The sequence below is a fragment of the Mytilus galloprovincialis genome, chromosome 12 (genome assembly GCF_965363235.1).
Source record: "Mytilus galloprovincialis chromosome 12, xbMytGall1.hap1.1, whole genome shotgun sequence".
NCBI classification, from domain to species: Eukaryota; Metazoa; Mollusca; class Bivalvia; order Mytilida; family Mytilidae; genus Mytilus; species Mytilus galloprovincialis.
The window spans coordinates 51,443,250-51,454,417 of NC_134849.1; the positions used below are offsets into that span (position 1 = coordinate 51,443,250).

Sequence of the window (11,168 nt, forward strand, 5' to 3'; positions counted from 1 at the left end):
GATTCGTTCCAATTTTCTTTCCTTTCGCACTTTACAGGTATCTCTCTTTTCACCCCTTTTAGTTTTTATTATTTGGTGAAATCAACTTCACAAATATATCATATAGGCAAGTTATTTTAATAACTAATTTTATGCAGATGACGGAAATCTTTAGTTTTATTCTAAGTTAATTTGCCTTTCCCTTTGGAGAGCCCCTGCCTAGATTATGTGTGTCAGTATTTACACTACACGTCACAGTTTACACATCCATGATAAGCAACACGATCGATATTTATGTAAACAAGATTTTATTTGGGATTTTATCAATTTTTAACAGTTATTTGGACATTTAGACAATTTATATAATTCTTATTATTGAAGAACTACCAGGTAATATTTGTAATTGCAGTCGTTTGCACTTATTATTGTTGTTCAGTTAAATGCAATATTAATCAAAGAAGCAGAGCGTCATCGCCATCTTGGAAATTTATTGTGTACGAACATTAATTTGCAATCGTATGCATATCAAACTCATTTGAAGATTTTGTTTCTTTCCCTTAATTGAATAAACAATATTTCTATTTATATGAACATTTTCTTATTCAACGTATATTGTTTACTTCCAATCTAATAATTTACGGCAATTAATAAGTCGTAACTTACAAACTTTGTTGGAAGTTGTTTTGCGGTGCACCTTCATTGGAGGAAGATACGTTAAGGAGTTACAGTTATTTTTCGTCATTCTAAATATTGATATTGTCAAAAAAAGTGAAAATTGATATTTAGATTACGCCAGGTCCGAAAGTTTTAATATTAGGACACAGCTTTATTTCTCGTCTAACACAAGCATTAACATACGACCCGAAGTTATCACCGGACTTTAATTTAGCTCAATGCAGCGTGAGTTGTTATGGTATTAGTGGAGGTACAGTGGACAGACTGAAAAACAATGAAGATTTAAATGCTCACATTCAGCAATTTCAGCCCTCGGTAATTATTTTACAGATAGGAGGAAACGATTTATGTGATCCAAGTTTGAAAGCAGAGACATTAGCATGTAACATTGTGGATTTGATGTCTGATTTTCAACTACTCTACAGCTTTGTAAATAAGATCGTTGTATGTGAACTTTTTACGAGGACTCAACCTTGGTACATAACAGCAGAACAGTATGAGAACAAAAGAAGGATAGTGAATCAGATGTTACCCATCCTGGTAGATGACAAGAAACATTTTTGGAAACATTTACGGCTGATGAATAGCCCATTGCAAATCTTTGCTTCCGACGGTGTTCATTTGTCGGCATTGGGAATGCAAAAATATTATAGAAGTTTACGTCTGGCAATTTTGCATGCTATAGAGTCTTAGTGTAGAGTAGATGTTTCTCTTCATTTAATATGCTCGTTGAGGTTAGTTTTACTAATTCTGCATGAACAAAGAATACTGACAAATATGAAAGTGGTGAATGTTGTCTTACAAAATGTATTTATTGTACTTTCAAAAACATTTTACATCCAGGTTAAATTGTGCATGTTATAACAACATATTGATTCATAACAGATGCATATTTTTGTTGAAATAATTGTTTATTCAAATCTGATTTTACAGAATGAATAATTATTATATGTATTCTTTCCTGATTTTAAATTTAATATTTATCTAGTTTCTATATTTTCAGTTTTTGAGAGTTTTTATACTACAGTACAAGTTTGTATATTGTTCGTAAATATTGTGAAGAAGCTGTCTCACCTTTGAATTTGTTACATCAGGTAATCATTACATTTTAATTATTTAAGCTTGAATGGACTCAACATTTAGTAAACAACTCTAATCATGACGATAGAATCAATAAATGTTATTTATAGACCATGTATTTGGTCATGACCTTGGTTTTGGTCAACAGCTGTTTTTCATAGACCATGTATTTGGTCAATAGTAATTGATTAAAGATTATTTATATTATTATAGACCATGTATTTGGTCGTGACCATGGGTTTGGTCAATACCTGTCTTTCATAGACCATGTATTTGGTCAATAGAAAATTGATTTTAGATCATGTATATTATTATAGACCATGTATTTGGTCGTGGCCATGGTTTTGGCTAATAACTATTATTTTTAGACCATGTATTTGGTCAAATGAAAATAGAGTTTAGATCATGTATATTATTATAGACCATGTATTTGGTCGTGGCCATGGTTTTGGCTAATAACTTATTTTTAGACCATGTATTTGGTCAAATGAAAATTGAGTTTAGATCATGTATATTATTATAGACCATGTATTTGGTCGTGACCATGGTTTTGGTCAATACCTGTTTTTCAAAGACCATGTATTTGGTCAATAGAAAATTGATATTAGATCATGTATATTATTATAGACCATGTATTTGGTCGTGGCCATGGTTTTGGCTTATAACTATTATTTTTAGACCATGTATTTGGTCGTGGCCATGGTTTTGGCTTATAACTATTATTTATAGACCATGTATTTGGTCAAGTTGTTGTATATATATCATGGATCTGGTCAAATGATTTTAATTATAGGCCATGAATTTGATCTAGCAATAGACCATATTAATTTGGTCAATGGAAATTGATGATTGATTGTTTCAATAAATCTTTATATAGACATATACCTTATTTACAATAAACTTGTATAAATTTGTAGCTTATTTATTTTGATAGTATCATGTATATTAACAGGATGCCTCCTAAAAGGAAGCCTAGTGAGAGGCAAGCCAAACGGCAAAAAAAGGACCAGACACAAGAGGATGCAATGACAGCTGCAATCTCAGCAGCTGTGACTGCCAAAGTTCTTGAAAATCTGAAGGAAAATGGCATATTGCCTCAACCCAGTCAGAAAAGACCCCACCCTGTTGAGATGGATGTCATCGAACAGGAAGAAACAACAGGTGAACCCACACACAGTTTGTCACACCACACACAAACTGCTAGCTTTTCAAGCGAAAACGTGTCTAATTTTGGCACCCGCAATACTCAAAACATAGTTCAAATACCTGCACAAAGCTTGGTTGCAGGTTTTGATCAGGTTCACCATGCTACAACTACATATAAACCAATAGGTAGACCTCTATATACTAAGATAAATTCTAAACTCCAAGAAAAAAATTAAAAATAAGGAGTTTATTGATATGTCAGACATACTAGTTGACCACCATCCTGCCGAACTGGATTTTCATTTAGCTGTTCAGAACAATAGGGTGGGCCTGACATCAGGAAAGAAAAAGAGATATGTTAATATTGAAAGTTGGACCGATGCATTTAGCATTTTCTCTTCTGTAATTAGAAAGTTTAACCCCAATCACCCTACTTTATCAGAGGATTTAGCCATTTATATGGATTTGATTCGCCAAATTCAAAAGGATGGTGGCGACTGGTATTTTTATGATGTTAATTTTAGGCAATTAATGCAAAATGATGACACACTTTCTTGGAGTTACGTCGATCAAATTTTACATACAAGGTCCCTTAATAGATTTATTTCCAAAGCAAATAATACAAACACAATGAAAAGGACTCAAACAAGCAATAATGCAAAGCCCTTTCCAAACAGCGCCCCTCGTAAAACATGCAACAGGTTTAATGAGGGGCGAATTTGTGATGGAACTTGTGGATACTCCCATATCTGCAGTATCTGTTTCAAAGGTCATTCTAAGTCCCACTGCTACAAGAATAAAACAACAAACAGATCAAATGAGAATGGACCGTCCAGAAATTTTGAAAACACAGCTAACTTACAACGACCTACAGCTACTGCAACCAAACCTAAACAAATGTAAACTACCTACTCCTATTAAGACAGATAGATTGAAATTTCATTTGCAAGGTTATGACTCAGAAAAAACACTTTATCTTTTAAACGGTTTTAAAAATGGTTTTCGATTGGAACATAATGGACCTAGATCACAGTTTAATTGCTCTAACCTTAAATCAGCTAAAAGCAATCCTTTAATAGTACAAGAAAAAATTAACAAAGAAGTTAATTGTCAAAGAGTGATGGTCCCCTATTTAGAAAAACCTTTTTTAAATTTGAGGGTTTCACCATTAGGTCTTGTACCTAAAAAGTCTAAATCAGCTTGGCGATTAATTCATCACTTGTCGTATCCAGACAAAAAGTCTAATTCGGTAAATGCTGGTATTTCCGACGAATCAGCTGCAGTACATTATGCAGGCATAAATGAAGCCATTAATGAAATCAAACAATTACGTAGCCACAAATATCAAGTTTTCCTATCCAAAACCGATGTTAGATCGACATTTAGAATCCTTCCAGTAAATCCGTCAGATTATGAATTATTAGGTTTTAAATGGAATAATAAGTTCTACTATGATTGTTGTCTCCCAATGGGATGTCGGACCAGTTGTAAAATATTTGAAGAGTTCAGTACTGCGTTAGAATGGATAGCATTGACGAAATTAGGTATCACGTCAATGGTGCATATCTTGGATGATTTTCTGATCATTGAGAAATCGAAAGAGGATGCAATTTCCAAACTCAAGGCGTTCGTCAATTTATGGGGTACCCTTATCAGCAGAAAAGACTGAACTCCCTTCTCAAGTTATGGATTTTGTGGGAATAACATTTGACGTAATTAAACAAGAAGCTCGTTTGCCTCCGGATAAGATAACAAAATGTCGACATCTTCTGGAAAAGTTCTCACACATGAAACGTTGTACTTTAAAAGAACTACAATCACTTATTGGAGTCTTGAATTTTGCTTGTTCCGTTATTCAACCAGGACGGGCATTTTTGAGAAGGATGATTAATTTAACTATGACTGTATCTGATGGTCAAACTCATGTTTATCTGAATCAGGAAACAAAAGATGACATAAGAATATGGCTACAGTTTTTAGATTCTTTTAATGGGAAATCAATGTTTTTAAACGAAAGTTTCATGTCCAGTAATACTTTGGAACTTCACACTGACGCTGCACAATCTAAAGGTTATGCAGGCATATACGGGTCAAAATGGTTTTATGGTCCATTCCCAGAAAACTGGAAAAACATCAATATAATGACCTTGGAGTTTTACCCTATAATCTTAGCAATTGAGTTATGGGGGACTTTGTGGAGAAATCACTCTATTCTGTTATTTACTGACAATGAGGCACTGGTTTCTGTAATCAATAAACAATCAACATCTGATGGTCAAGCAATGCAAATGGTTAGATACATGGTTTTCAGATGTTTGCAATTTAACATATTATTTAAAGCAAAGCATATACCTGGGAAGAAGAATATTTTTGCAGATTGCCTTTCTCGTTTACAGGTAGAACAGTTTTTGAGAATATCCCCAGCTGCTCAACCCAAACCGTGCTTAGTTCCACATCAATTCCAGCCACAGAACTTTTGGAGTACGTTACAATCTTAGCAAATGCAGCTCTAGCTCCATCAACTCGAGCTACTTACAGACGCGCATGGAAAACTTTTGACTCTTTCTGTACAGAAATAATGAACCAAAGCCTTCAGCCACCACTTTCTGTAGCTACCATTTCATTGTTTATTGCCTACATGTTTAAAAAATCATATGCTCCTAGTACAATTTCAACATATCTATCCGCCATAGCCTATGTTCACAAAATGATGTCAATGCCTGATAACACTCAGTCGTTTTTAGTTGAGAAATTAGTTACAGGCACATATAGATTATCAAAAACATTTGATAGCCGTCTTCCAATCACAATTCCTATTTTAAACAAGTTGATACAAAGTATAACATTAGTTGTCAGGTGTACATATGATCAAGTTTTGTTCAAGGCAATTTTCTTATTTGCGTTTTCAACTTTCTCTAGAGTTGGAGAATTGGTGACGTCAAAAAATGCCCCAAATGATAATGTTCTGCTATTGCACGATGTTTCATTGTCTTATATCCTGGGCAAAGCAGCAGAAGTTCAGGTTTGCTTCCGAAGATTTAAGCATAATGTTAGAGGAATGCCAAAGACCATTTCGTTTTCACATGGTACCGCAATGGAATCAGCCGTCGTTGCCATGGTTGAGTACCTTAAAGTGAGACCTTATTCCGTTCCCACAGAACCATTGTTTTGTTCTGTTGATGCCACTCCATTACATCGTCCAGTCTTTGACAGAATATTACATAAATGCTTAGCATCTTGTGGTCTGGATAGTTCGCGATACAAAGGACACAGTTTCCGCAAAGGAGCAGCAACTGATGCTGCCGAGAGAGGTTTATCCGATTCACAAATACGATCTATGGGACGTTGGAAGTCTAACGCATTTCAAAAATACATAAGATCTCATTTAAATTGATAGGCAATTTTGGTACCTGCTTGGGCCGGTACAATCATTTTTATAGGAATATATACATATTTTTCAGCATCTTTACATTACTTGCTTGGGCTGGTAATTGGCAATCAATTTTATTTTTGATAAATCTCCAGTTAGTGTGTCATCATATAATAAAACATATCATTTTAATGCAATAGCAATTATAAAGTCAAAAGGTTTCAACGCATGAAGCTATGTATTCTAACAAAACTTAACTGCTTGGGCCGTTAAGTTTTTTAATGCTTATGCATGATATATTTATGCATACTTAACTATAATGCAAACTTTACCATTGATATATAGATGTTTGTGTGTGGCTCTTATATCTATTTAATTCTTACAATGACTTTGTTAACATTACGGTACTTGCTTGGGCCGGTATTGTATTTATAGTTGTATGGTTAAATTAGAACTAATTATGATCAGGCATTAAGATCAAAGCTTTATTTTCTGCCAAGTGCTTGGCCTTTGTGGGGTAGGAAAGACTTATTTTATTGCATCTTTCCTGGTGGCTTAGTTGACCCCTTTTCTAGGCCAAGCTACTGTATTATGTAATATGTTATGTAATATGTTATTATTGTTTTTATGTATTTTCATTCATTATTATCGTTTTGTACAGATGTATATATATTGTGTATTTTGATATGAAAGAATTTTTTACGAATAAGTAAAAATTTTGCAATTTACTCTCTAGTTTCTCCATTCATTTATACATTGCCATTACGATACCAAAAAGAACTTTTCGTCGGTTTCTGACCCTTACATCTTATCAGATGATTTGTTACAGTTGTAGGAAGATAGCATAAAATATATTCATATAACAAAAGACACGTTTAAAACTCTTGACTTGTCTTATTCGGTCCTTTTAATAAAGAGTTACGACCATCACAATTTTAAGTTACAACCATCCTGATCATTTTTGTTTTTCCAACGTAGTCGGTATAGTTTCGGTTTGTGCCCTTTGAACTTATAATGACGCTTAACTATGGCAACAGAATACGCATGCTCGAAAACCCTATCTGTGATTGGACAAAATGCTGTCATGGTGGGTGATTTGGTTGTGTTTGAAAAAACGTCTCGTTAATTATATCGTGATGGAAAGCAAGTGAAAAACTATAAATATTTGAACTAGATCTTACAAAGATTTATATTTTTATTAAAATAATTGTTTCTCCAATAGCTCTTTGCATCCGTGACAGCTGTTTATTCGGGACAATTATATAATTTTCAATGTAAACTTTGTTGTACGAACGTACATGACTTTTAGAACGCACCTACGTATGTGCGATTTCCGCGGGGTTTTAGTGAATGTAAACAGAAAGATACGAGGACCGAGATCTAAATACTGAACACAAACAGAGAAAACGTTATTGAAATGGTATCTTTGTGCTTCTGAAGGTTATCGAAATGATAGTACGTCGGATATCTTTTTTTTAAAGATAGTTCTTGTTTTAGTTACGACCATCATGCTCGAATTATTGAATGATCATTTTACGAAAATTGGAATGTTTTGATGTATCAAATTTTGTTTCAATATCAACGCACTTTAGTATGTATGAGACAAGCGTTTTGAATGAAACATTTTTTTACTGCACGAAAATCGGAAAAGAAAAATTTATCCCTGGAGTTGTCTCCCATCTTCGGATGGTCGTAACTTTAAGTTACGACCATCCGCTTAACACCAGTGCTAATAACAGAGAAACCTTGTACACCATTCGAAATCTTATCAATAGAGAAACAAAGGGTATATAATCAATATATGCTGCAATGCCGATTAGAGTGGTTAGGGAGGACCTTAAAGCAGGACCAATTTTAAATATAATCTGTAAAAGTTTTTGATTAATAGTTACTGTAGCTTACTTTATTAGAGAAATGCGTACCTTCAATCACCATGTTAGCGTTTACATTTGTTCTGTTATACTTAAATATATATGATTTAGATTCTAAATTGATTTGATACCCCAGTATAGTATACAATGCATAATAGAAGTATAGTATATATGTTATTAATGCGATTTTTTCTTAATGGTGGAAGAACGGTAATCATCGTACATGCATGTTTAATTGTTTTCTTATCAGCATGATAATTGCTTTATATATTTATGCTCTCTATGGACAACTTTATAAAGTTAACAGATAAGCAAAACTTTTCAAATACAAAGGTAGCTGATTTTCTCTGGATACCTTGATTTCTTCACTAATAAAAAGTGGCCGCCATGATATAGCAGAAAGTGCTGAAAGTGGCATACATCAAACAAGTTAAATCAATATTTTCTCTAAATTTGTTCTACCTCCAGTCGTTTACCTATCATTTATCATCGATGTAAACAAAAATATGTATTATAAACCATACTGAAAAATACATGTGAGGAAAGAATACACTTAAGAAAAAACGGGTGGATGAGCAGAAATAGAAACTGCAATCTTACTCTAAGTTTTATTGAACAACAGAATATGGTATATATGTAACTGAATAAGAAAAAACCCAAACAGATCCCTTTTTAAACAAATGAAAATACTTTGGAATATGGCGATGTGTCTTTAATTGTCAGTTTGTTAATATATTTACCAGAGGTAATATACCAACATTGATCGAACCATTAACATCTAAGTAACTGGTCGCAGTAATGGTTGTATACCCAGGCGATGTACATGAAACATATTATGTACAATGATCATGAAAAGATTAGGAAACATTAATTCGGGATGATGGGACACAGAAAAAAAAATTGATTGCCTCTGTTCGAATAAATTGTAGAGCGTTGTGTAAGTACGGAAACTTTAACCAATTTTAAGGACTTTTCTAAAATAGTTGCTACTATAGGGTTTTTTAACGTGCTGCGAGTGTGGCATTTTCTAACACGACGTTTCATGTTAACTACCACGTGCGAATGGATGTCGGTTAGTAATGATTCTGCCCGCAGTTAAAAAGTAATTAAAAAGGCAAGTGATACCCCGTATACCATCGGACTTCCGAGTAGAAGGGGTCTTAATCCGGACGCCGAGAATTATTTCTATAACTAGTTGGTATGTGATCAACGTTCGTTGTTCCCGCCGATACAACCAATGCGACATCTAAAAAAATTGCCGTATTTGAGATAACTTTCTCTTTAACAATTACTTTACAATAAACTTTTAATTTGCGTTTAACGATACGATAGGAGAATGATCAAATGAATAATGAATTATAATCAAATATAGTCATAAGTATAATGGGTTTAATTCAATCCAATGCAAGCGTTGCACGAAATACTACTATGCGAGCAACGTCGTTTTGCATAACGTTACATAAGGAAAATGTTTTAGTTGCCGCAAAAAATCGATAATAAGCTTTATTACGTTCTTAGTGGTATGAAAACATCTAGTGTGACTTCTTTTCATTCACAAGTATTTCCTGCGTTGTCCTGTATCATTTTCACCCCGTCTCGGGCAAAGCTATTTAATTTAAATGATTACAAGGCCATAATATTAATTTTCCAAACTCATACTGCAAGTACTGAAAGGCAAGTGATACTTTATACCGCGGATACCATCGGACTTCCGATTAGAAGTGGTCTTTTTCGCAAGCCGTCCATTATTTCTATAATAAATTGCTATGTGCTCAACGTCCGTTGTTCCGGTACAAACATTGCAACTTCTAAAAAAAAAGGCCGTATTTGAGATAACCTCATCTTTGACAATAACTTTATAATGAACTGTTACTGTATGTTTAACGATTCGATATATATAGGATAATGATAAAAATATTAATAAATAATCACATAGCTAAAAATATGTTTAAACATACTATTATAGTTTTAAAGTATAAAGGGCTTAATTCAACCCAATGCAAGCGTTGCAACAAATACTGCTATGCGAGCAACGTCGTTTTGTAACATTACATATCAAGGAAACAGTTTTAGTTCCCGCCAAACATCGATTATAAGTCTATTTACGTTCTTAGCTGTGTTAAAACATGAGTGACCCTAGTTATTTATGCAGAAGTTTGAAGGAAATAACATTTGTAAAAAAATTTTATAAAAAAAAATCTATTAAAATAGCAATTAAAAATGGCGGAAAATATACAAATGGCTTGAAAAAAGGAAATTGAGACAAATAAATGATTGTGAGGTATACGTTACATTTGACTGTGTTTTTATTTACAGCTGAACATTTTTTATTTTTATTTTGCATCTTGTTTGTTTACCTAGAGCGCTTTTTCTAACGTAATTCTTTTTATTGATGACTACATATCTCGAAAACAACATCGGTGACCCCATTTTTTTTTCGCTTAAAATTTCGCAATTAGGATGGTCGGTCTACATGCAAAATTAGTACATGTAATTTAAATAATTTCAATTCAACATAAGCACATACGTATGAAACATGAAAAATTAATTTTCTCAATTGAATTCTTTCATATTTTTCATCTCGGAGCCATTTTATAGTCGACTATACAGTATGGGTTTTTCTCATTGTTGAAAACCGTACGGTTGCATACAATACTTACATCCACTTCATTTAAACTTTGTCCCATTTACGATCATACCACACTTCCTTATTTTAATATATAAATTTAATCGGTACAGAGTGTTTTCAATGTAGAGAATGAAAAACAAAAACGTAAAATAAATAAGCAAAAATATTGTGAAGTCTTCCTTTGCAAATACTGCAGTACAATTAACACAAATTACAAATATGATTCTAGAAGAAATTAAAAAAAAATAAAAAATACGCGGAAACAACTTTTGATCGTTTCATATATGTATATATATTTTTTGGGGTATAAGTCATTGATGCAGGAAGCCTACAACAAAAATAACCAAAGGTCAACAAACAGTCTTTAATAATAAACAGGGGTCCACACAATAGGTCAAACTTTTAATCATGTCGAGTC

General features: G+C 33.2%; 1 protein-coding gene and 1 long non-coding RNA gene across 5 annotated transcripts in view; both read left to right on the plus strand.

Annotated features, from left to right (window-relative positions):
• LOC143054160 (cadherin-89D-like) overlaps positions 1 to 11,168 on the plus strand; it is a 134,111-nt gene that overhangs the window by 66,136 nt on the left and 56,807 nt on the right. The window lies entirely within an intron of this gene.
• Positions 1,342 to 6,978, plus strand: LOC143054157 (uncharacterized). Of its 2 annotated transcripts, XR_012971579.1 has the most exons (4): positions 1,342 to 1,388; positions 1,658 to 1,748; positions 2,687 to 2,895; positions 5,277 to 6,978. It is a non-coding gene; the product is annotated as an uncharacterized LOC143054157 (long non-coding RNA). The 2 variants fall into 2 exon arrangements; XR_012971578.1 differs by having other exon boundaries at positions 1,348 to 1,748.